The sequence below is a fragment of the Accipiter gentilis genome, chromosome 6 (genome assembly GCF_929443795.1).
Source record: "Accipiter gentilis chromosome 6, bAccGen1.1, whole genome shotgun sequence".
Lineage (NCBI taxonomy): Eukaryota > Metazoa > Chordata > Aves > Accipitriformes > Accipitridae > Astur > Astur gentilis.
This window is the reverse complement of record NC_064885.1, coordinates 9,109,088-9,132,786: the sequence shown is the minus strand read 5'-3', so window position 1 is coordinate 9,132,786 and position 23,699 is coordinate 9,109,088. Positions and strand designations below refer to the sequence as shown.

The window sequence follows — 23,699 nt, the reverse complement described above, 5'->3', positions numbered from 1 at the left end:
TGAATTAGCAAGTGTAGCTTTTTTTTTGTTTTTTTCCATAGAACCGAACATCAGGGCTATCAAAAAATCCATCTGGAAATCTGACTCAACCTTTCCTATTTTCCTAGTTTCCAGCTACTGTGTTGCTTTCCATCTATTTTTTCCCTGTACCCTATACAAATACAGTCATTTTATAGACTTCATCATTAATGATGCATTGCAGTCAAGCCCTGGATAACTTGCAGTTCTAACTTGCTTAGGAATTTGCAGTCTGGATTTGGTCACTTTTCCTACTGGGTTAAGTCTTTAGAAACATTTTCCTGTTCCATCACAGTCTTCAGTTTTATTTTTGGCATAAGTGATATGGACAGAAACAGAGGGAGAAGCATAAATCTTCGTTTTAAGTGTCAAGTACATGACATTGGAGAATTTTTTTTTTATCGCTTTTATGTGCTGGTGTCCCTGGATAGGGAAGTTCTCCCAAAAGGTCAAAACCTTTCGAGGACGCAGCTTCTCAGTGGGCTGAGGCTTGCAGCTGAAAGGGAAGGCTGTCCTGTTGCAGCTGGGAGCTGCTCAGCACAGAAACCTGCTGGTTCAGGGATTGAACCTGGCTGAATATGAACCCTGGTATTTCAGTTCTTGATGACACCCAGCATATAAGCTGAGTCATGCCCTGTGGATAAAGGTGTGGTTTGCTGAGGACTTGTTTCTTTTGGGTTGCTTCCCTGGGCAGACATTATTTTAGGGTGAGTACCTCTGAAATAGTTGTAGTTCTTTTTGCCAGAAGCCATGTGGGATTAATTTAGCCTGTTTGTCTCTGGGGTGGTTTCAGTGTTTCTGCAGATTGGTGGCTGTGTTCTGGGAAGGCTGTGAAATGTTGTGATTAATTCTTCAGTATTGTTCAGAGAGTTTATGGTGAAGTTGTTAGCTAGTTAACAGTGACTGCTCTAATTATTCTGGTGTGAGTAAACAGTGAGGCTGTGATGTGCCACTGTCTGCTGGAGCAGCACTTGAATATGTGTCTTTCTGCGATATAGGCATACGTCTTGGACAGCCTTCTGGAAGTCCAGCCTTCCTTTCTGCTGATACTGGTGCTGAGTGGCAACTGTTCCCCTGAGGTCAGTGGAGCCAAATTCCATTACCTCAGGTTTTTTGCTACCTTCTGTAATTCCCTGTCTCCAGTAGTTTCCACTCACACCAGTGTAAATGAGGAGGACTGTCGCATGCTTTTCAGCTGGCAGAATAGCCTGGGGTTTTGATGGGAGTCCCTGCTGCAGAGCAGATGGGGCAGAAGGGTCTGTATTAAGCCATCGGGAGCACAGAGCTGTGTGCCAATGTGGGAGGAAGAGAGCAGATTCCTGAAACCTGTAGTTCCTGTGCAATACCCCAGGAAAGTTTCTGGGGTGTGCTGATTGTTTTTCTCAGCCAAGTGGCTCCATAATTGTGTGACCTTGTAAGGACAAAGCATTACCGACACATTTTGGATGGATGTTAGGTCCCTGTTCCCATAGGGAAACTGTGCAGGGCAAGACTCCTGATTTTGCACAGCTGTGCAGATAATGTTTTCTTCAATTTCAGAGGAAAAAAATTTCTCTGGTATTCTCGCTTTACATGGATTTCTGGTATGGCTGTTGAACTCTAAGCGTGCTATGTAGAAGCAAGTCCTACAGCCCCACAAGGCTTTCAACTGGAGGATGATTTGGTATGTAGGATGTTAAATTAACAGAAAGAAGACTCATTCAGTTGTTGCTTCTGTCTACAGATTTCCTTGGTAACCTGGAGCTCCAATTCACAGATAGACCCAAACATTGAGTGCTTAGCATGGGTGTTAAACTAAGAGCAGACATGAGGAGCTCAGCTGGGGTGGGAAAAGGAGGAATAAAGAAGTGCTGTGGAAGCCCAGGCTGAATAACACCTTCTGAGGATGTGTAAGTGTTGGATTTGTGACTGCTGTTGACTATGGTGAAGGTGTGAATCAGTTGTACCGATGGGTGCGAGATCATCATACCCTAGTGACCTGGACTTTAGTGCCTACATTTGCCAGTTTGGTACTGTGTTGGAGCAGTGCTCTGCAGTCAGATGCTGCTGTCCTCCTGGTGGCTTGTGTTTCTCAGCTGTCCCTCTGTTGCAGAAATTATTCACAATTTTATCTTGTAGTCTTGGGAGTGCAGCAAAGCTCAGACCAGCCACCCCAGAGTTTCTCGGCTTTACCCTGCTTTTGGATGGTGTACATATTAACTCAAAGACTATTTTGCTGTTGATCCCTTGTAGTCATGACAGACTTTATCGTGGGTGTCTGTCTCTCCTTCCCCCCTCCCACTCTAGACAGTAGCTGAGGTTTCTATTCTATAGAATAGAAGTGAGTCCTAAAACCACAGAAGAGCTGGTGAGGATAGGATTTTTTTATATGCAAGTAGCATGGGCACAGCCTGATGAAGGCCACAGTTGCAGGCTCTCATATCTACAGTAGATAAAGCTGAAGGAATCGGGCAGCAGCAGGAAAAAAAAAAATGTGCGAGCACAGCTTTGCAGAGCACTGTGTCCATGCATACCTGCCTGAGGCTGGCTCTAATTACTAGGTCCCATGCTGTTCTGCTACCGCATCCAGCTCTGTCAAGTTACTCTCAACTAGCTCCTGCCTTTGTGCTTCCTCACCAGGGTACTGGCAACACACAGGCATCAGCGGAGCTTTTCTCCTGCCTCTGGACCTCCTCATGTGCTAGATGCAGCTGGTCGTCTTAGCCTGATCTGCTGCTCTGATGTGGACTCTCGGAGAGAAATTGGGGTGCTCAAAGGGACCCCTGCTAGAAGATGATCTGTCAATGTTGCCTCATGCTGGGTGTCTGCTACCAGGCCCTCCCTTCCTCTCATACAACCCCAGCATGTTGGGCCTTGCCTGCTTGTGGACAAGAAGCTGGAAGATGTGTGAGCTGCCTCCTTATTAGGAGTCTAGGATGGATGAGATCTGAGGATGAATCACAGCTCCATTAGGGAAGGAGGCTTCCTTGCTGCAGCATGTGAAAAGTGATTGATGGTAACATCAAAGAAGAAAAGATGGATTTGTCCCTCAAGGGAGTTGAGTGCTGCCTTGGAAAAGTGTATTCTGCTTCTTCAGAGCTTCCTTTCTTGTCTTTTATGAATGGTTACAGATCAGCGTGGAAAAACTGGGAGGGAAGGCGAGAGAACTGGGTTTGGGTACTGGTGATATAGAAGGTGGTAGCCCTGTGCCAAAGAAATCTAGATCCTTGAAAGGCAGCAGGACCTAGGGCAGTGTTCCTGTGACAAAAATTATTACAGTACACATGCATAAGCCGACCACTTAGACAAGTCAAGTCTTAATTTTGGCACTTCCTAACACCTGCTTCTAGTAATGCTGTTGGGGTAGTGCTGTTCTGTGATATTATTTGTGCTGGAGGCAGGGGTTTGGGTCTGCTTGTGCTGATGGTGTGCCTACCTCAAGTGGCCATATGAGGAGAGAAGACTCATCCACTGACCTCTTACTGATGGGATGCTTTGATTGACCCTTCTATAGCTGTCAGGTAGCTTGACTGACAAAGGTTAATGATATCTGAGGCTCCCAGCTCTGTGAGTCGGAGAGTAACACAGACCCGAGGTGGGGTCTTTTTGGTGGGGTTTTTTGGTCTTTTTTTTTTCCTTGCTGTGTCCACACCTCATTCCCAGGCTGACAGATGGGCCTGGAGAAGTGGAAGATGTCTGAGTGCAGCTTGCCAGGCCAACTCTTCTGAGTGCAGAGGGAACAAACGTGTGCCTCTGCCTCAGGGCTGGGATATGGGGTTACTGTTTGTGCAGGATGTGATCTGTTGAAATGGTGAGAACAAGGTCCTCTGGCTCAGCTTGTCTAATGTGCACAGCACTGGCAGAGGAGAGGCTGGGGAAGTGTGAACCTATAAAGAAAGAGGTAGAAGGAAGAGTTTTATACAAACTTGAGAGGGCTTGGAGCTTCCTCTACAATGCTGTCAGGTCAGCCCACTCAAGGGTGTGATGTAGGCTTTGCCTGCCTTTGTCCTGTAGTAGTGGTCTTGAACTTCAGTGCTCTCAGCTGGCAAATCAGGCCATGTTACTACTGTGTGCTTACATGTTAGAGAGTTCAGGCATCTCTTGCAGTATGTTTCCATACTCTAATCAGGCTTCTTTTTCCTTTCTCATACAGTATTGATGTAAGCAGTGCTTATAATTTGCTGTGAAGAAATAGTTAAAAGGCATGGTTTATTCATAGCAATTGCTGGGAGTCCATTCCTTAATGCCAGATAGATTGATTTAAGTCAGACTGCAGAATGGAACTGACATTTTTTTGTTAATTTTCAGTTTGCTGTTTCCAAGGAGCCAAAAAGTGCCTATACTCCACCCGAATGCCACTGTATCTGTCTGCTATCCAGAATGATTATCACAATGCAAAAGGGAAATATAAGATTATGCCCCACCTGTGGGAGTCAGTTCTGTGGCACATCCTCCCAGTCACCAAATGAATGAATGAGCAAAACCAGTACAGCTTTCCCTATGCCCATCTAAACATCTGTCTGTTTGCCTCACTGTTTCTTGTGTTAAGAGCATAAACTTCTCAGCATGGACCAGTGTTTTCTCTGTACAGTATCAGGTACAGGTGATAACTTAGTCTGAAATGCCACAGCAATGGAAAATGAGCCTCCAGATCTGAGTCAAAAACTGCAGGTGCTCTGGGGATGCAAGGCCAAAGGGCTGTTAGCTAAGGTGATGTCTCTGATTTGACTCCAGAGTAGCATGCTGCTGGGCTGTCTTTAGTTCAGTGCCTACCCAGCTTCCTGGGGGAAGCCCCCTCCCTTCATTCCCAGAGAGGTCCCTGGCCCTCACTACTCTCAGGGTTGAGGCTGCTTGCCCTTGCTTGCTGCTCACAGTGGGTGCATCAGCCTCCTGCTAATAGCATGGCTGTAATGCCAAGCTACTTTTGAGTTTTTGCTGTGAGCTGGATAAGCACACCTGGATTCATTGAGGGTGTGTTGTGGTTACTGCAAAGTGGTAAGAGTCTCATTCCACTAAGATCTTGTGGAGGAAAGGAAACCTTCCAGAGTATTTAATATTCCATGCTCTTTAGGTATGAATATTTCCTTGGCTTGAAACATTGTCCTGCTGTGAAATCCATTCCAGTTTCTTTGTCTAAGACAATCAGTCCCCTTCTTTCCCTCTTTCCTTCCATGTCCCAGCTTTTATTAACCTAGAAATGTGCTGACACTTCACCATCAAACTGGTTTCTAGCATGTTAGGGAGCTCTGCAGAGTGTCTTTGCAAGTTATCAGTGTAGCTGCATGCAAGAGAAAAGGAAGATGGCTCAGAGCCTTTCATCTCCTGGGGAGTTTGCTCTTCCTAGCTGATGGCTTTCTGCAAAAGTGTTTGGCAGCTCTGTCCATGTCTATCTGTTCCCCTCTAAAGGAAGGCTGTGGGATTGGGGAGTCAATGAAGAAAGATATTTCATCATTGTTCTTTAATACATTCATTTTGCCAGTGCTCCCTCCTGTAGAGAATCCCTGTCCCACCATGCAAGTGTACTGATGTGAGCCTCTTTGAAGCTGTCTGTTCCACTGTCATGACCTGTGGATCACTTGATGCCTCTGCAGTTCTTGTTCTACTTTCTTGGCAAGATGCCTGTGACTCATACTAAGTCCCTTTCCTGCTCCACTCCCCAGGAAGCTGAGCTGTCTAACACTCTCTCATGAAAGAGTTTTTTTGGTTCATCTGCGGGATTTCTGCAGTCCCCTGATTTGGTGGCACGTGTGGCTCCTGAGCGGCAGGAGGCTTGAGTGAAGCCCCTGTGTTTTTCAGGAGCAGGTACAGGTGATTGCACTGTTCAGGATGGACTGAGCTCCTTCCAGCAGCTGAAGGCATCTTGCTTGTACCTGGACAGTTAATACCTTGAAGCAAAGTCATCCCAGCCACTCCTTACTTGCTGACATTGAGAAGCACCATTTCCAGCAACAGCTTGTCTATTTGAAAGTACCTCACCTCCTTTGAACATTTCTGTGGCCTTGGTATCTCCCAAGATGAGCAGTGCTGGCAGTTGGGAACTCCTGTGTCCAGGCTGAGACACCTGCAGTCAGCCAGCTCTGAGGCAAGTAGCATATCTGCTCTCCTGATGGCTTCCAACCTCACAGGGTCTGGCTCTTCCTGCCCTGCACAGCCCCATCTTCTGGCTAGACAGTCCTGTGGAGATTCATCAGAGCCAAAGGCTTTGTGGGGATCAGCTGAGCAGCTCCTGGAGGCAGGCAGGAAGCCAAGAGCTGGAGCACATGCTGTTGAGCTGGAGGGGATGTGGCGAAGCCTGTCCAAAAGGAACTCTGAAGATGCTCTGAGGTCACTGTTACGTCTGAGCAACCACAGCAATGCTCAGTGGGGAACCTGACCTGCAAGAACTGGAGCCTTAAAGAATGTGACAGGGAAAGGAGTGAAACACCCCTTTGTCATGGTGAAGGCCTGGGCTGTACGGCCTTGGGAATCCACATACTCCTTGCCTTCTTCCTATGCAAAGCTGGGGCTGTTGGGAACACAGTACAGCTGCTGCAATGGCTGTCACTGTGACCAGCTGAAAGTGGTCAAGGAGGCAGTGTGACACCAGCAAAATCCTAGAAGCAAACCAGTCTTCTGATTGCTGGGTTGCTTATTCAGAAACAGAGCTGGGTGCTCTCTGAGCTTGTCTGTGGGAGATGGCTGTCTCTGACCAAGTGTAAACCACAGTCTTGCTGTTCTTCGTCCCAGTCTCACTGGAGCTGCCAGAAGCTATGGCCCTAGTAGAAGGGATTCTTGAAGTGTCTGTGGGCTTTGGGTCCCTTCACTTTTAGACTCCTCTGAAAACTGCAGTGATAACACCTCCTGGGCATCTGGGGGTGATGTTGATGAAAGGAGGTTCCTTGCGTTAAAACCAGATGGACTGCAGCTGCTCCTTCATGTAGGGAGCTGGAAGCTGTTGGGCTTGCTACACCTCTTGCAGATTTTGGGGAGTAGCTGCTCTTTCCCCTGGTGCCAGGCAGGTCTTGCATCTGGCTCTGCAGTGTATTAAACCAAATATGCTCTGATGATTAGGGTGAGCAGAGTCTCTTTCCTGTCAAACTGTTTGTTCTGGCTACAATTTTGTTGCTTGGAAACTTGTCACTTTTCTAGCCTTTCAAGCGCACCTCCCAGAGAGCATGGGAATTGTTAAGTATTTAGACATATAATAAGAATGATGTAATTAAAATCCTTAATTTTATTTTTCTTGTTTGAGTTTTTTAATTCTTTTGATTTAAAGGGTGGTAGTAGCTAATTGGATTCTGGACCAGACTTGCACAGGCAGCCAGGGGGGAAGGGACTGCAAATGAGCCTAGCCAGGAAATTGCACATTTAAATATAGTTCTTGGTAGGGTCAGCAAAACACCCAAGGGACAAATAAAGAATAAAATTTCTGCTGTAATGTGTTCATTTAGCTGCAGACATCATCTTAGGGGAAACAAAAAGGAAGCTTGGGAGTAAAGGGAACAAACTGAAGGGTAGGTGTCCCTTCTGCAGTGCATTTGTGTACTGCTGCAGGTCTCTCCCAGGCAGTAGCATCCTTCTCCTGTCCAATTTCCAACTGGTCCATTGGCCAATTCCAAGAAGAAACCACTGAATGGATTTTTGGGGTTGGGGGGGGGCAGGTTGGTGGTTTTGCTGGAGGATGTAAATCCATAGTTCACATAATGCTATGGGGCTGCTATTGCTGTTACCAGCTTTGGCACAGATCACCTGGGTCACAGTGCTTATCGGGTGGTAAGGAGATGGGACTAACCAGCACCTTTGTTTGCACTATTTGGGTTAACGGGGGACAGCTTTTGCTCTAAGGCTCATGCTTTCTTCCCAAATGGGTGGGTGAGATGGTGCTTCCCACTCCTGTGGGTACTGACCAGTTTCCCTGAACTGGTATGCTGGGAAGGTGGTTGGAGTTGGTGGCGTGAGGTGGATTCAGCCTGAATAAAGGGAATTCAAGGGAGTGAAGCACTGGATTTTTCCCTCTGGAAATCTGCAGCCTTGTGTTTTTCCTGTTGGAACCTGTGGCCCTTTCAGCAGAGCACGTCTGGAGTAACCCCTGTCTGAAAGTCAGCACTGCTCTTGAGTTTGACTAACATAGGCATTAGTTTTCCAGCCCTGTTTGTCCCTTGATTCCTGCATGGCTGGTGGGATGTGCAGCAGAGCTCACCTACTCCTTTGTGGCACTTTAAGAACAGTGTGAATTAGTCCTTGGCAATTTTAATTTCTTGTTAAGGCTAAGATAAAGAAATACTGCTGGTAATTGGAGATGCAGAAAAGCAGCTTGTTTTGCGTTTCCCAGGACCTCAGACCCAGCCCTCAGTGCTCTCCCTTTCGTTTTTACTGTCTCTCCAGGGGAAGGCCACATGCTCAGGGAGGCAGAGCTTGTCAGGAAGGAGGCCTGATCCTACATCCCTCCCCTCTCTGGAGGGCTGCAGAGCTGTTGGCTGTTCAGTCTAGCTGGAATAAGATTTCACAAAATCTGTGCACCCATGAAGGGGTGGTGGGGAGCTCATCATCCCACCTTGCCTGCAGCTTTTCAGAGCTCTCTGTATCATGCTCCCTGGGCAAGTTTCACAGAGTCAAATTAAGAGCTTTGTGTGCAGCCAGAGCATGGTATTTGGGTGCCTTCAAGACCTGCTGGAGGCCTGTAACTGGGTGACTTTCACCTTGTCATTTATAAAGGGCATATAGAAATACCTTGGGATCACAGAGAAGCAGCTAAAACCTTGACTTTGGAAGGCTCCAAACCTGGAAGATAAATGAAAGGAAGCATTAAGGAAGGAGCAAAATGTTGTGTGGTTTTGGGGTTTTTTTTTGTTTCTTTTTTAAATCTGGGAGTGTGGTTCATCTACTGAGTGGTCAGTATGTCACAGATGCTGTTATATTTTATGAGCATTTTGAAAAATCACACCTCACATGTCACTTATTAGGGTTTTTCTTGCTGCTACTCCTTAAACAGACACAGTAGGCTTGTTTGTGTAGGTGCCAGTTGGGGTTAGACTTTCAAGGGAGTTCAGCACCTACTTAAATGCACTGGCCTTTTGGGGATAATTTCTTAAGCTCTCTTTTTAATGCCTGCTTTGATTATAAGCTCTTTGAGCCAAAGCTTGCCTTTCAGTGTGCCTTACAGCATTAAGCACAGTGGGGCAGTGAGCTCTATAGCCTGTCAATGGCACCAATTAATATTGAAAAGTTGTAATAACCTGGCCAAATTTTCAAGTGCTGGTCTAGGCTCTCTTCCTGGATGTCAAAAAGGGAAAGCTAATTACAGTGTGAACTGAGGAGAACAGGCTGGCCTGAAGGAAATGTTGTTAAGGTTCTCCTCAGGCTCCAGGTCAGCCTGTGTCAAATCACAGCTGCATCAATCTCTAAATTTCTTCCTCCTTCAGTTAAATTATCACCAAGTGATTTCTTGCAAGTGTAACCACCTTTTATACCAAGAGAATGAATACTGGCTATTTTCTCTAAATCCAAATAATAGAGGTTGGGCTGGGATTACAGAAGCAAATAGAAGAGGACAGGTTCTTCCCTTGCCCTTCCTTCTTGTTCTGTAACACTGTACTGAGCATTTGTGATGGCTTCCTGCTGACCCTGTGTTAAGGTCTACCATGGGGCAGTGTGTGTGTGCGTTTATCCTCTTTGATACCGTGAGATGGGTGTTTGGGGGACCTGAACTTCCCTGGGTGGCCAACAGATACGGCACAGATAGTGCTTTCTGTGCAATGCTTGTCATGTTGCAGAGCTGAATTCCCTACAGTGTTGTGGAGGCTGAAAAAATAAATAGCTTCAAAATGGTGGTAGACGAATTTGGAGATGCTCTCTCAGGGCTCCCTGAATGACTGCTTGAAGCTGGGAGGCGCTGTCAGGGGGACAAACTCTAAACTTTTCCTTATTATCGTTACTGTTTTTAAGCTCTTAATTTCTGCACCAGCACCTCCCCGAGCATCCACTACTGGCCCTTGTTGGAGACAGAAATCAGGGCAAAGTGGATATGTGGACTGACTCAGCATGGCTTTTTCTATAAACGATCTGCTGGTTTGCTTTCTAGAAGCTCTTGATGTACATCTCATTTAGCGCTGGTTCTATCGCCCTGCCATCTATCAGCTTTTGGAGCCTTTGTCCTCCTGGACTCAAGTGCCTTGCAGTGATTAAGGCTTCAAAGATTTGTTACAAGTTTTCATGGAAATGGATGGCTGGATAGAGGGGGAAGATGTTACGGTGAGGGAAAGGTGAGGGGTTCCAGTCATTAGTTCTGCCCTTACCAGGATGAAGTGACTTAATGCTGCTTCTCTCATCTTCAGTCTCTTTCCTGCCATCTGTCTAGTGCCATTTTTTCCCTTTGCCTGCCCATGATGCTTGGTCCTGAAGTATCCTTGTCCTGTGACCGTTTCTGAGGCTGAGCAAGGACTGCTCTGGTTCAGGGCTGGGCTGCTGCGGGGGCAGTGCTGGTCAAAGCTTGGGTCATTTTGGAGGAGCAGTGGGGCAGCGGAGGGGATATGTGGAGACTGAGCTTCAGCGCTGCTGCATGCTCTCTGTGATGGAGCAGAGAGCTTGGGGAGACTGGCATGTTGGAGGTCCAGGATGCAGGTAGCTTGCCTGACCGCAACTTAGTACAGAAACCTGAAACCTAAGAAGAAATCTTAGAAGCCTTCACAGGACTGCCAGCAAGGCTAACCTGCATGGTGCCACACAGCCATGCTGTTGTTACACCAGTTTAGTTGGTGTTAGTTTTCATCATCTAGGATGGTCCATCTCGGACTGTGGTCCCAAGCCTTTCTAAAACTATTTTTCCCTTTAAAAGTTTATATGGAGAGTAAATATGGAACAGAGAAATATCTGAAAGATTCCTACAGTCTTCAGCTGGATACAACTCCATAGGAAACAGAATTTGTCATGCTCTTTTTAACACTTCATCATCCTTCAGCAGTCCCTGAGCAGGCGGTGTTGAACCCCTGTTGCACAGAGGGAGGAAGATGCTGTGTTTTGAGGTCAGGGTGAACTGAACGGTGTCAGATCAGGCATGAATTTATCTGTGTGTCTTGGATCACAAGCCATTGAAGGAGTCAGTGGGGTCTTTGCATGTGGGTAAGGACTGGGCAAATGCAGTTTGACTTGGGTGCTGGCTAATAAAGAGTGTAGCACAGAATATAAAATCCTCAGAGGAGATTTAATAACTGGGGAGAATAATTGTAAAGTACTTCAGAATATTAACCAATGGCTGAATGCATCTAATTAGCTTAATGAAGCTGGGTAGTTGGGTTCTTTTTTAATCAAACAGATGGGCAAAACATTATGCACAAAAAATGAGATCTGAATACAATGAATGCATTTAATTAGCAAATAAAGGATAGAGAAAGGGTTTGTTTTTCAACTTGAGAAGTGAGAGATTCTTCTTCACTGAATGCTCAAAAAGACCCTTAAATGTCATGGTTTCTCGGAAGTCTCGGGCCATTACAATTATTATTTGTAACAGCTTGGGTGTTTGAGATGGGAGTCAGCCAGGGGCTGGCTGCACCTGCGGGGAGGCGAGCGGGTGCTGGTGGCAGCAGTGCCTCGCCAGCCCCAGCAGTACTACAACAGCACAGAACAATCAGTGGCTGCTTGTTGTGGGTTGAATTCCCCAAGGCCGGTCAGTAGGAGTAATGCTGCTTAACCCCCTGCTCCAAAGCCTTTTACCTAAGTGTTTATATGTGATCCCCTCTGTTTTGCAGAAGGGGAAAGTGAGGAAGCAGTAGCCTGAGGTTAAGCAGGGTGTAAGTTCAGGGTCGAACATATGGTGCTGCTCAAGGTGCCCTTGGTATTCAGGACACCTGCGAAGTGTTTCCCTGATGGCCTGTGCTTGTGTTGTCCGTGCCTGGAGTTCCTGCAGCCACCCATCTGTAATGCTGCTGGTCCCAGTCAATGAGATCGATTCCTGCACTGATTTCACTGGCCTTGCTGCAGTGCTGGCTCCCATCCCTGTTGGTGCCCACTACAACAGGCATGCTCTTCTATAATCTGTCTAACCAGTTCTGCTGTGCCCTGGAAACCTGGTGCAAATCAACGCCTTACCTCTCCAGACAGGAGACTCCTCTCTGTACGAACCTTCAAGTGCTTATGTAGATGTGTAATGTAGATCGGTAGTATCTCTGAGTCTTGCCAAGACTGGGAGCATTTGCTCCGTCTAATACTGTAAGCCGAACAAGCCATTTTGATACTGAGCCTATAATAATAACACCTTGTAGCTAAAGAGTATGTTTTTCCCCATAGGTGGATTACTCAGCTCTGTTCTTTTGAGGCAGTGTTTAACAAAAGCAGAGACTTTCCCAGACTATATTTAATTAAACAGAGCTCAGAGATCTCTTCAGCTTCATTTTAATGCTGTGACTATGTTGCTCTACAGTCTCACCTCTGGGGCAGTGAGGAATGGAGCTTGTGCTCTGCCAGTGCACAGGCCAGGTGGGTCACTGTCCCCTGCCCAGATGTGCCTGTCCAGATGTGCCCAATGGTGTGCTAATCCTGGAGGGGCTCACGTACGTAGGGACCCACAGGCTTCAGCTGCTCTTTAGTATGATGGGGAATGTGGCACTTGGGGCAGCCTCTGCAGCTGAGCAGGTGCTTGGGTTGAGCCATGTGGCCCATTCAAGTGGCAGCTCAACTAACATCCTTTACATTACAGCTAAGATTTGGGGTTCTAATTTCTACTTGCTTCCTTTTTTGTTTGTTGCTAATGTAGGTATAGGAGCATTTTGAGTAGGGTGGCTTGGTTGTCAACAATTAAATACAAAGCAAAGACTTTAATCTGAAGGCTCCTTATTTCTGTCTTGGGAGGTATCTGTGAGCAGATGGTGATATGCTCTGGTTTTGCTTATTGTTGTAGATTATTTGCCAGATAATTTTTCTGACTAATCCTTTGGCCTGTAGACTGTTTAAAATCCTGGAGTCAGGTTTCTGGTAAAAAACACTTGTGTTTGCAAATTTTAAAATCTGTTCTTATGCCTGCTTGCTGATGTCGCTGTGGGCAAGAGACTTTTCTATGGGTGGCAGATGCCCTCTGCTCCATGGGAAAGGGGCAGCTCCTAAAGCAGAACCTCCCTCCCAGTGGCATGATGGGAAGTAGCAACTTTACGCCTGGTTTTGGTTTATGTTATTTTAAAGAGTGGTGTGGCTGAAGTCCTAACCTCAGCATCAGTGCTATCATACTGACCTCCCCTTGAGGTTGCGTTGCGGTTTCATGTGGCATAGTAAGGAGGCAGTCCTGCTGACACAGAGCTTGTGTTTTGTGCAGGTGATTCTGCATAAATTCACCTGTGCAGAGCAGCAATCGGGCAATTTGCCTGTAAGTAGCTGGGCAGGACACTAGTAGCAGCACTGCTGGGGGTACTGCAGCTACTAGCATAGCTCTCCCTCCACTGAAAGGCGGCTGTGATATTTTTTTTTTTTTTTTTAAAAATCACTATTTCCCCCCCCCCCCCATCTCTTGCCATCTCTCCCTTTAAAAAAAATAAATTCTCTTGGCTGTCTCTGGAGAGCTGGCTATGGTAACTGCTTGACTGATTTATTCTAGTATTTTAACATTTACTGGATTTACATAACAGCCAAACAATCTGTTTCAGGAGTTTAATATAAACCCAACTCAAGTGAGTCACATCCATGTTAGCTAGCAATAATGCAAAGAGAGGCAGCTGGGGGAGTGAGGAGGTGACTTTTTGTGGGTTTCTGCATGGGAATATCTGGCTGCCTGAAATATCTCTGACACCTCATAGCCGAGTGACGCTGCCAGTTCTCCTATGCCATCAGGGATTTGTTCTGAAACTTTGAAAGATCAATGGGTGCGTCACATCAGTGCTCCCATCGCTGCTCCCAGCTGAGCTTGGTGGCCTTTCCAGAGCTACCCAGACAGTGCTGTGTGTCCCTGGCACTCCGCAGCCTCGGGGTGTGTAAGGTACCTTTACTTGGTGTGTGCATATTTGAAAGAGGGAGCATAACTATGAGAGTTGCAAGATAAAGCCTGTAGTGATTTGCTGCTTGCTTTTTCAATTAAAAACCACGTAGCCTTTGTTTGTGACAGAACTTTGTGGGCCAGGTCCTCAAGGCGTGCAGATCAGCACAGCAGCAAGTGGGATGCTGATGTGTACCAGCACATCCTCTCGGGATCTGGCGACCCATGTGCGGGGTTTTGGTGCCAGAGTGGGTTTGAGCCCGGCTGGGTGAGAGCTGGCCCTGTGCAGTCACAGCAAGACGGCATAGCTGTCGGGGTCTCTCTGCCCAGGCACGAGCCAGGTGAGCAGGGCTTGTTCTTTGGGGACAGCAGGAGTGAGATCCATCAGGATCATTAACAGCAGGGTTTCCCAAAGCATGGTGTGTAACCTGCTGCTTCAGGTCCTATCCAGGTGGAATAATCCTGGGACTCCCTCAGTTGTCTCATACAGTTGTATGAATGCAGCAAAGCTTCGGAGCAGCTCTGCCGTGGACAGCCTGGCCCTCCCTGCTCCCAATGGTCTGTCGCTTCTGTAATGGTGGGGTTGTAATGTGGTCAAGCAAAATGGGTCTCCAACTTGAGTTGTCATTTATGAAAATCCCAAGCAAAAGACAGAAGGAATGGAATAGCCAGGTTTGCATTTACGTCGCTGCCTGTGTTAGAGGTTGGCTGTTCAGCTTAAGCAAGTGCTTCTCTTGCTGCAGCTTGCCTATTTGAATTCTTGTCTTTAGAATGGAAAATAAATGCTGGCTGATGAGATCCATTACAGCACTAATTTTAGAGCATGCCAAACACTAGGAAATTGTTTTCAATCTTTAGTCTCATTTCTCCTTTATTTCCCCCTCCATTTGTGAAAACCGCCTGTGTCATTCTTCTAAATGCCCAGTGATGTCCCCCTCACTGGTATCTTCAGGCATTCTCCTTCCAGCCCTCTTTTCTGATACTTCTGCATTCAGCCACTTGACACTGCTGTTATAAAAGCTCTCTCTGGGGCTGCAGGCAGCCGTGTTGGCATGATGCAGGCAGTGAGCGCTGGGCCAGCTGGTGCAGGATGCCAGCAGAGCCCCCTGCGAGGCTGCAGGGAGCAGGGGAGGCGGCATCAGAGTGGAATTTCTTATCCTTGGATGCCCAAGGCTTTATAAGTCTTTCCAGCCCCACCCCAGCCTGCTTTCTCGATGAGCAAGAGGGAAAATATTAATTTCCCTCTGGTCTGCTGAAGAGTTTGGGAAGCAGTGCCAAAGCTTCAGTGTTTGTCCTTGGCACTAATGAAAACCTGAGTTGTTGCTCAAGAGGATGGAGCCGGCAGTGAGTTGGGAATCAATGCCCAAGGGCACAGCAGTGCATAAAATCTAGTTTTTAAAACATGATTGCTCTTCATCGGCTGGAAGCTTGCACTGGTTTGAAAAGAACCTGGATGCTTAACTGGTTGTCTCCTTTGAAACCCTCAGGGTGGCTACAGACGCCAGTGCTTCCTTTAGTGCTTCTCCTTGCTTGCAGTGTTTAGCAGAGTCTGCCTGAGCTCTAGATTAATGTTGGTGGCAAAAGTCCAATGGTTTCACCCCATGCAATTTTCAGAGGCTCTCTGGAATACGTGTTTCATGCGTTTGACAACCAGACGTCCCTGACGGCAGCTGCTGTGACCATTGGCAGACAGATTGCTGAAAGACTTGGTGCCTGCCCTGAGGAGGCCTTAGAAAATCTTCCCTCTTCTGCCCCTAGCTCCCTCACCCTTCTTTGGTCTGGAGAGCCCAGTCTGCTGGCAGCCGGTGGTGGCCGTATACCTCAAAAAGAGCTGTCTCTTGCCCTGGCTTCTTGTGCCGGAGACTGGTGAAAAACTTTTTACTCCTAGCAATTACCATTTCATGCCTTCCCCGGGTGCTCTCTGAGCCCTGCGGCTGCTTGAGGTGTCAGCCTGCGGGAATTCGGCAGGCGAATGGCTTCGTGGTCGGCCTTTGTGAACGTGGCTGAGATAAACCCTTTACTGAACTAAATGCGGCAACAGCTAATCCCTTGGAAACAGTCACCTGGGCCCTGCGTGATGAAAAGAAGCTTTGCTGCTCTGATTAACAGCACTGGCAAGAACATTAACTCACTTTTCTTTGGAAATGAAAAGCACCTCTCCAGGAGTGTTTAAGGGATTAGGTACCAGCTGGAATATTAAGGTAGGTTTTTTTGCACCTTCCTTCTAAATAATGTAGCTTAAAAGCCCAGTCAGCCCTGATGGGACGGGTGATCACGGTTGAGCATGCCTGTGCTGTGGTAGAGAGGAGACTTGCTGTGGCGCAGAGGTCAACGGGTCACCCAAGGAGTTTCCCTCGGAGGACAGCAGCGGTGCGCATCTTTTGGTACTGACTGCCTATGCTGGAGTGTTTTGCAGGGCACCAGGGCTTGGTATTGTAAATTAACCTCTGTCAGACTGACCAGCCCCCACCTAAAGGTCCGAAGCTCATTTAAGCCTTGCTAAGAGCCAAATGACGCTGACCTCTTCCAGCCTCCTCTTTAGCAAATGCTGATGGCTGTGGAGAGCACGGTGCTATTCCAGCTGTTTTGAGAACTCCACTTTGCATTTTTGGGGGAGATTTGCAATGATTTCTTTCTTTTTCTTTTTTTTTTTTTTTTTTTTTAAACCACAATGCTTGGTTTCAAAAGCCTGAACTAGAAATTCCATCTACGTTAAAAGCAAAGCTCTTGTTCAGCGAAGGCCACTTTGGGCTGTATTTTTTAGACCAGGCTTTTATCTTGGTGGTGGTTTCCATGAGGCCACATGCCCAAGCTCTGCCCTGGCAGGATTGCAGCCTACCCAGCACGCATCATGTGATATTGAAGGTAGTTGACCAGCAATCTGGCTGACTGAAGGGTTTAAAATAAAATTTGTCTATAAAATAATGTAAAAATTGAGGAAAGATTAAACGCTTGTATTAACTATTTGTTGTTCAGAGCAGGTTTGAGTGCTCAAAATACTTCCAAAAGCCTGTTACCTTTCAAGCAGTGTTTCTCCTACTGAATTTTCTATTTTAAGTAAATAGCACAGAGTTAGCTCAGAAGGGAAAAGATACAAGTGTCAGTGTTCAAAGCATGGTGTACTGCTTAGATGTTTATGGGAGACATTCAGGAAATGAGCAAACGCTTGAAAGTATATGTATTATTTATTATTGTAGCTGATTAATTGCCACTTGAAACCTTTTGGTTGGTATTATGGCTCTGCATACTCTTCACGAAGCAATGCTCCAGCAATGTAAATGCTGGCATTTGTCCCAGTTAAACATTGCAGGAGATGAAAGTGCCACAATTGATGTATGGAAGTTGGGAGTTTGAGCAGTGGAAGATGACAGCATGACACTTGGTGCAAGCACCAGTGGAAGTGAGATCTGTAATCAGATAGGACCGGTGAGACACTTGGTGATGGCTCAGTCCTTCCAGTACCGGGGTGAGGACTTGCTGGCCCCATTTTGTGGAGAAGCAGCAAGGTGGGGTTAACGTGTGTGAGGTTTGTGTGATGAAGTGATGACAGTGAGCAGTAAAACTTGGCTCCTAAGCATCGGACTGCCAGCAGGGACTTGGGCTCCCTGCTTCTACAGTGGTGATTCCTCCTCTGGACTGGAGTAGAGAAGTGCAGAGTAATTACTTGATAAAAGGAGATGACTCTATCTGTCCCAGGCATGCAACTGGTTCTGAATCCATGGGCTCACAGGGCTCACTGTGCAGCAACCTGCTGGCTCCACATCCTCCCTGAACCCCTTTGTTAGACATTGCTATAGGTAAGACCGTGTACCACCATATCTCTTCCTGCTCAGGTTCCTGAGCTGGAACTAGAAAACCTCTTTAATTCATGTGAAGCCCACCCAAAACCCTGGGTGAGCAAAGCACAGATCTTATCCAGCAGTTCTTCCCTAAGCAATACGTGCTCTTAAGCATTTGCTTAGCTTTAACAAGACCTAAGCAAATGAGGCATGTGTTGAGGTAGTTATTTAGTTCTAATCTTCACATCTGGAAGAATAACATGATAAAATCACAGTGGAAGGGGAGGGGTGGTGGGACTCCTTCTGCCTTCAGCAAAGTAGATGCAATGCTTAGTTGCAATGGGAGGAATCCCTTTCCCCTTGCTATTGCTAGTGTAACTAGAGGTGGGCCCTTTCCTCCAGCATTGGCCATCCCTGCAGGGATATGCTTTTTTAACCCTTCTGCAAAAAAAGTTTGCAGAATGGTGCAATTGGAAATGTTCCTTAATCAAATCACTCCTGCAGGATAGGAGTGAGGGGGCTTGGAGAGGAGTGGAAGAGTCATAAAAGAGATGTAGGAAAATGCTTTTTATGGAATGAATAATTCTTGGTGCAGAGGCGGCAGCGTCGCATGTAATTATAATTTGGGGATTTTTTGGAAATGTGTGATTGACGCCCAACGAGGGGTGCAGGATGTTGTTTCTCAGCAGGCTGTCATTCTTCTACTCCATTTACCTGTCAGCACTCCCGTGGAGATTTCTCTCTTTGGATGCCATTAACCTATTTCCCACAGCACATCCCTGCAGCCTCTCCCGGGAGCCAGCAGCGTACGAGGGGCCCCATCCAGTCCCCGCAGCTGCAGGAAACCACTTTGGGGTTGTGCTTTGGCTTGTTTTTCTCAGCTGTATCTTTGCTGCACTGGTGAGCAGGAGCCTTTCTGCTCCAAGTCTATCTGTGGCTCGTTGCTGATGGACCAGGCACAGCCCAGCACTGCCCAGCCTTGAGCTGGCGGATGTCACATCAGCTCCAGGCTCACTCTTGCCAATGCAACGTGGTTTTACTTACCTTGCCTACGGTCATCCCTACCTCTCCTCTCTCCCCGACATGGTTGTCATCACCCTGGGGAAGGACTAGCTCTTGTTGTATGTGGGTACAGTGCCTGGCCTGCAGCAGCATGGATCCCTGCACAGTATCTTGCCCAGACTCTGCTGGGTCAGGGGAAGTGATGCTGGCACTGGCGCTCCTTTCTCTCCCATACTGGTCTTCCTCAGGAGAGGAGGGACTGGTAGTCCTACCGTTATGAAAAGGGCCATTAAGAGTTTTCTTTTGCCGCAGTATAAATTCCAGCCAAATTCTTCTGCTTGTCCCTGTCCCCTTAATTAAGAGTGTGTATGTTAAATGCAGAATCTCATTGCAAAGTAACCGAGAGCGTGGGACTTAGGCGAGTCTTTTGTTACTGCTGTACGGGCTTATGCTAATAACAACAGCAGAGATTGAACCCAATCCCTTATGAGCTTTCCAAGAGTCTGATTAATCTGTTTAACAATGGATCTGGGTTTTTGTTTTGATCTTTTTCATGAGAGTTAAATTTTTGTCCCTTTCAGAGTAGCTGTGGATCATGTAAGCACAGCAGTATTGCTTTCCTAATTGGCTTCAGGTTTATCTGTATCTATTATGTTAAGGGTTTGCAAGAGCACCCGTCACCATGGCATCAGAATGCTTTCTATGCCAAAAACACTTGATAAAAACATACATATACGTGTGCACACACTTTTTTTGGTCTGTTGGAAAGTGCGAAGACATTCTGCTGGAAGATCATGTTTTTGCATGATTGTTTTCCCCAAATAGTTAGCTTTGAAAATTGCTTTTTTCCGCTCATGCTGGTATTAGAGCTCTGGTCCACATGCCATTGAAGAGAGACATCTTTCTGATGAGCTTTGGACCAGACCCTGTACAAGCAGAATTTTGCATTTCTATTATTTATGGTTCATACTGTGGGGACGGCACTGATGCTGTACAAAGACAGAGTTGGCGACAGAACCTGACGCTCAGAAACTTACTGTCTAAAGGTCAAGATAGAGCAAGGGGAGGAGAGAAGGGTGGGAAAGCTGGGGAAAGAGTACAAATTTTTAGTCAGTCAGACTAGCGTCTCCCCTGGGCAGGCCACAAATGCTCTGGCTGGCTTTGACTTTCTGAAAAATACAGCAGCAGTACGGGGAAGCAAGATGCAGATGTTGAAGGTAACAGGATTTAAAGGCTGCATGGCACAAAATACAATGTGGCATGGAGCTGGAGGAACCAGGCTACGCAACATGCACTTGAAGAAACGTTCCACTATTTATAGCAAGCTTCTTCCTCTCTTGATTTCACCTCTTCTTGAATGCACTCAGTGATTGCTTTGCATGTATGAATGCTTGTAAAAATGGAGCTCCCTAAGCAGACGTGAAATGTTTATATGAGTTAATGACTCAGAGAGCTCTGGTTGTTTAAAAACAGAGTGGCGATGAAGTTGCCTTGGCCACAGTCGACAGTCGTCCACGGAGCAGATCTGGTGCTGGTGGTGGGCGTGGTGGTGGCTGCACAGCTCCATCCTTGGGGAGCTTTGTTGTTACTGACTTTACTAACGTGCTTGTGGTGGGGTGGGAAGGAGTCTTCCCAGGGAATGAGAAATGCATGTGAAGTGTGTAACCTTTCTGGGACTTGTGCTGTCACAGAGCAGAGCGTGAATGAAATCTCACCAGTGATTTCCAGTTGGAGCAGGGTGAAACCCTTAGTCTGAAACCAGGGGCTTGTAATAGGTGGGTCTTTTTATAAAGTGTTTTATTCTGGATGTTTTCCTACCGCTTCTTTGCTCCCACAGTCCCCTTTGAATTCAGCTGCCAGGAAAGAGCTGCATCAGTGTGTTGCTGGTTATCCCAGGGGCAGACCTGCCTTGCCCGCAGGTCGGATGCAAACCGCTGAGGGAGTATTTCCAGGGGTGAGACTGTCCTTACGCCCCTGCAGCAGACTCCCAGAGAAAGAGATTAAGGATAACAGTAAGCTCCTTTCTGCCTGCCTCTTTCTTCCCCCAAGGTACAGCTATTTGTCTGCTGAGAGGATCTGTCCGTCTCTGGGTTTGCTTTTCAGCAGTGCCAGAGACATAAGTTCAAAGTGCCAAGGCAGCATGCTGGTCTGTAATCCTCCAGCAGCCAGCGAGTGCCTTGTGTGATGGCCAGGAGAGCTGGAGGCAACCAGTGAAGTCTTGCGGCCTCACTGGTGCTTGGGAGAGTGGCTTGAAAGGAGACAGACACGCGGAGCAGTTATTCCAGCAGGGAGCAGACAGATCTCTTGACATTATAACCATAGCAGAAAAGCTGGTAATTGCCCTTTATTTTGAAGGATGCCTTTAGTGTGGGAGAGGGGATGTGTTTGCATCAGCATGAAATGGATTTGAGGTGGAGCTGCTGTGTACTCTTCTTGAAGGCTGTCAGGTTTTCCTCCTTCTTGGAGACTTTGTTCGTGCATCTGATATGATCGCCATGGAGGGCAATAGATGATGATGTGCTGGTGGTATCTGAGCTGTTTGCTTAAATTTGCGCGCACGCGTGTCTGTGAAGGTGTGCGTGAACGTGTGTGCCATCCTGGCAGCAGCTGGGCTGTGGTCACAGCTGAGCTGTCAGTCCTGAGCACCTCTGTCCTAATGCTTCAGAGGTGCATGTTGACCTGCTTGCAGCTTTAGCAGTGTTTGCTGTAATGATGCTGAAAACTGGCTTATCCTTTGCTAATCTTGTACCTGTACCCGCAGGCAGCTGTTGTGAGCCTTTGTGGAGATTTTCAGCTTTTCATCCTTCCTCATCAATGCTGGCAGCTGCTGCTTCTGCTTCATGGTAATTTTGACTGAGTTATAACATCCAGGTTCTTCTGGGTTGTTTCTTTGGGTGTAAGCCTCTCCATCCTCAGGCCAGCCTGTTGCTGGGGCTCTCTTCCCTTCTGCTACCTGAGATGGGTCACTTTCCATATTAGTAGATTATTTCAGCGGTGAAGTTCTTGGTGGGGAAGCAGGGTGTAGAAAGGTGGCCAGGAGGCATGGGCAGACACAGCCTAATGTTTCAGCCGAGGAAGATCACTGCCACACTCCAGCACAGCAGCTGTGGAGCCAAGGCTGACTGTCTTTATGGGATTAAGTCCCATTGTCTGACCTCAGTTTGCAAGAGGTTGAGTTGTGGTCATTGGATTTAGTGCAAAGGGGTGCAAAGTTTTCCTCTGTGCCAAAGGGAATAATGAAGGCAGAGTGGCCTCAGCTCCATGGAGGAAAGCAGGTGGGTGTTGGCAACTGTTAACACCTTTAGTCCAGCACAGGCAAATTGCAGATTCACTCCCTGGTGAGAAATCTCTATTCTTTTATATTTGTTTATGTAAAGGCAGATGCTCACAGGGTTGAAAGCCCTGGCTGCATTCTCCTGCGAGTCTGTTGAAAGATTCAGAAAACCTAAAAACTGTGGAAATGCAATACCAAGACATTGGTTGTAGTGTGATGCCAGCAGTATGGTGCAGAACAATTTAAATTAGTCCTGTGAAGTTATTCCACTTACAAGTGTATTTTTTGTGCTGCACTAATTGAACACGGAGAAATTAGCAGCGCCACAGAAAGGCTGTGCACTGGACTATAAAACAGATGGAACAGACTAATCGTTTCTGGGGATGCCCAGGCTGTTTGCTGGGTGTGTTACCGCTTCTTTGCTTGCATCTGTCCTGATAGAGCACAGCGGTGCAAGGGGCCTTCAGAAGACAGACCAGACCTGCTGACTGCTGTCCTCACCAGGATTTTATGAAGAGGGCAGAGGGACATCTGCCATAGACCTGCTGTCAGATCTTAAGCTAACATTTCAAAGGCATCAAGGTATCTGTTGGGGTCTGTTAAGAAGTATTTATGGGAATTACATCTGCTCTCCAGTGCTCTATTTCCCTGCCAGTGAATGTATCCTGCAGCGTGTTTGTGAAGATGAGCACGTTTGTTTTGAGAGGTGCTCGTATTCCTCCAGAATGGAGACATATTTAAGTACCATAAGTGGTTTAACTTAATGCTTTTGCAGCTTCGTATAAGAGTTTTTGCGAGAGTAACAGAAGGATGTTGAAACAGTTTGGCTGCAGTCCTGGCACCTGCCTGTGTGGAGCCCTGCTGGCTCCAGAACCAGGCTCTGTCCACCCCTGCTGCCAGGAGCAGGGCTTGTGTTTGCGTTTGCAGGGCTGCTGAGCTGCAGGAGTGGCTGGTGCCAGCAGCTTGTACACGCTTAACCCAAGTGTTAGCTGAGGTTGGAGATGTCTCCAACGTTGACTTTCAGAACACTTTAAATGCAAATTCGTGATGTGGTTTTCCTCTGCTCTTTCAGCACAGGGTTTTCTGGCAGTGCTCTGTCTATCTTAGCCTGACAAGATCAGCAGCAATTACACTGGCATAGCAAACAGGAGCCCCTTCCTGACCGTAGAGTGCTGCTGCATTAACATATAAAATGGACAAGTAATTTAGGTAATTAATTGATTTGGATTTGGTCATGGTGAATGAGACTTCTAGAGCCAATGTGCTTACTCATCAGATGACTCATGTCTTAGTCACTTTTAGAATAAGTGCTTCTCTTTTTGGGTGCTTCTAGAATGGCACGGTAGAGATAAGCTTAAAATTTCCACCTCCCTCTTTGATAATTTTTTAAAAAATATCTAAGAAAAGAAAGATTGTGAGAGGGAAGATAATATAGTCAAATCAAGGTCTTTGGAAAGAATGTGATGGGATGGTTTATCGGACAGAAGAGGAAACAGCTCTATCTGGCAAGTAAGGTGCATCCCAGGAGTTTAGCCTGAATTCTACAGCACTGTGAGACTTTAATTTTGCTGTTTGTTTTCTGGTCAGGCAGAGTGATCTCATGCTTCAAATCAGACTTCTCAAGCTTTGTTCTCAGGTTACTCTAATGTTACTCTAGTGAGTCCACATTGTGGGTAGCTGCAAGTCTAAGCCTATTCTCAAATTCCTGTGCCAC

At 46.9% G+C, this 23,699-nt stretch overlaps 1 protein-coding gene across 5 annotated transcripts in view; it reads left to right on the top strand.

Moving 5' to 3' along the window:
- The window catches only part of CAMKK1 (calcium/calmodulin dependent protein kinase kinase 1), a 111,891-nt gene that overhangs the window by 4,871 nt on the left and 83,321 nt on the right, over nucleotides 1-23,699 (top strand). For 2 of the 5 annotated variants that reach the window (XM_049801989.1, XM_049801985.1), the window contains exon 1: nucleotides 16,046-16,131. The exons of 1 other annotated variant lie outside the window; for it this stretch is intronic. The gene's annotated coding sequence lies outside the window, so the exon portion shown is untranslated. Of the gene's footprint in view, nucleotides 1-635; nucleotides 726-16,045; nucleotides 16,132-20,969; nucleotides 21,045-23,699 lie in introns of those variants that run through there. 2 more of the 5 variants (XM_049801987.1, XM_049801988.1) reach the window with 2 other exon arrangements.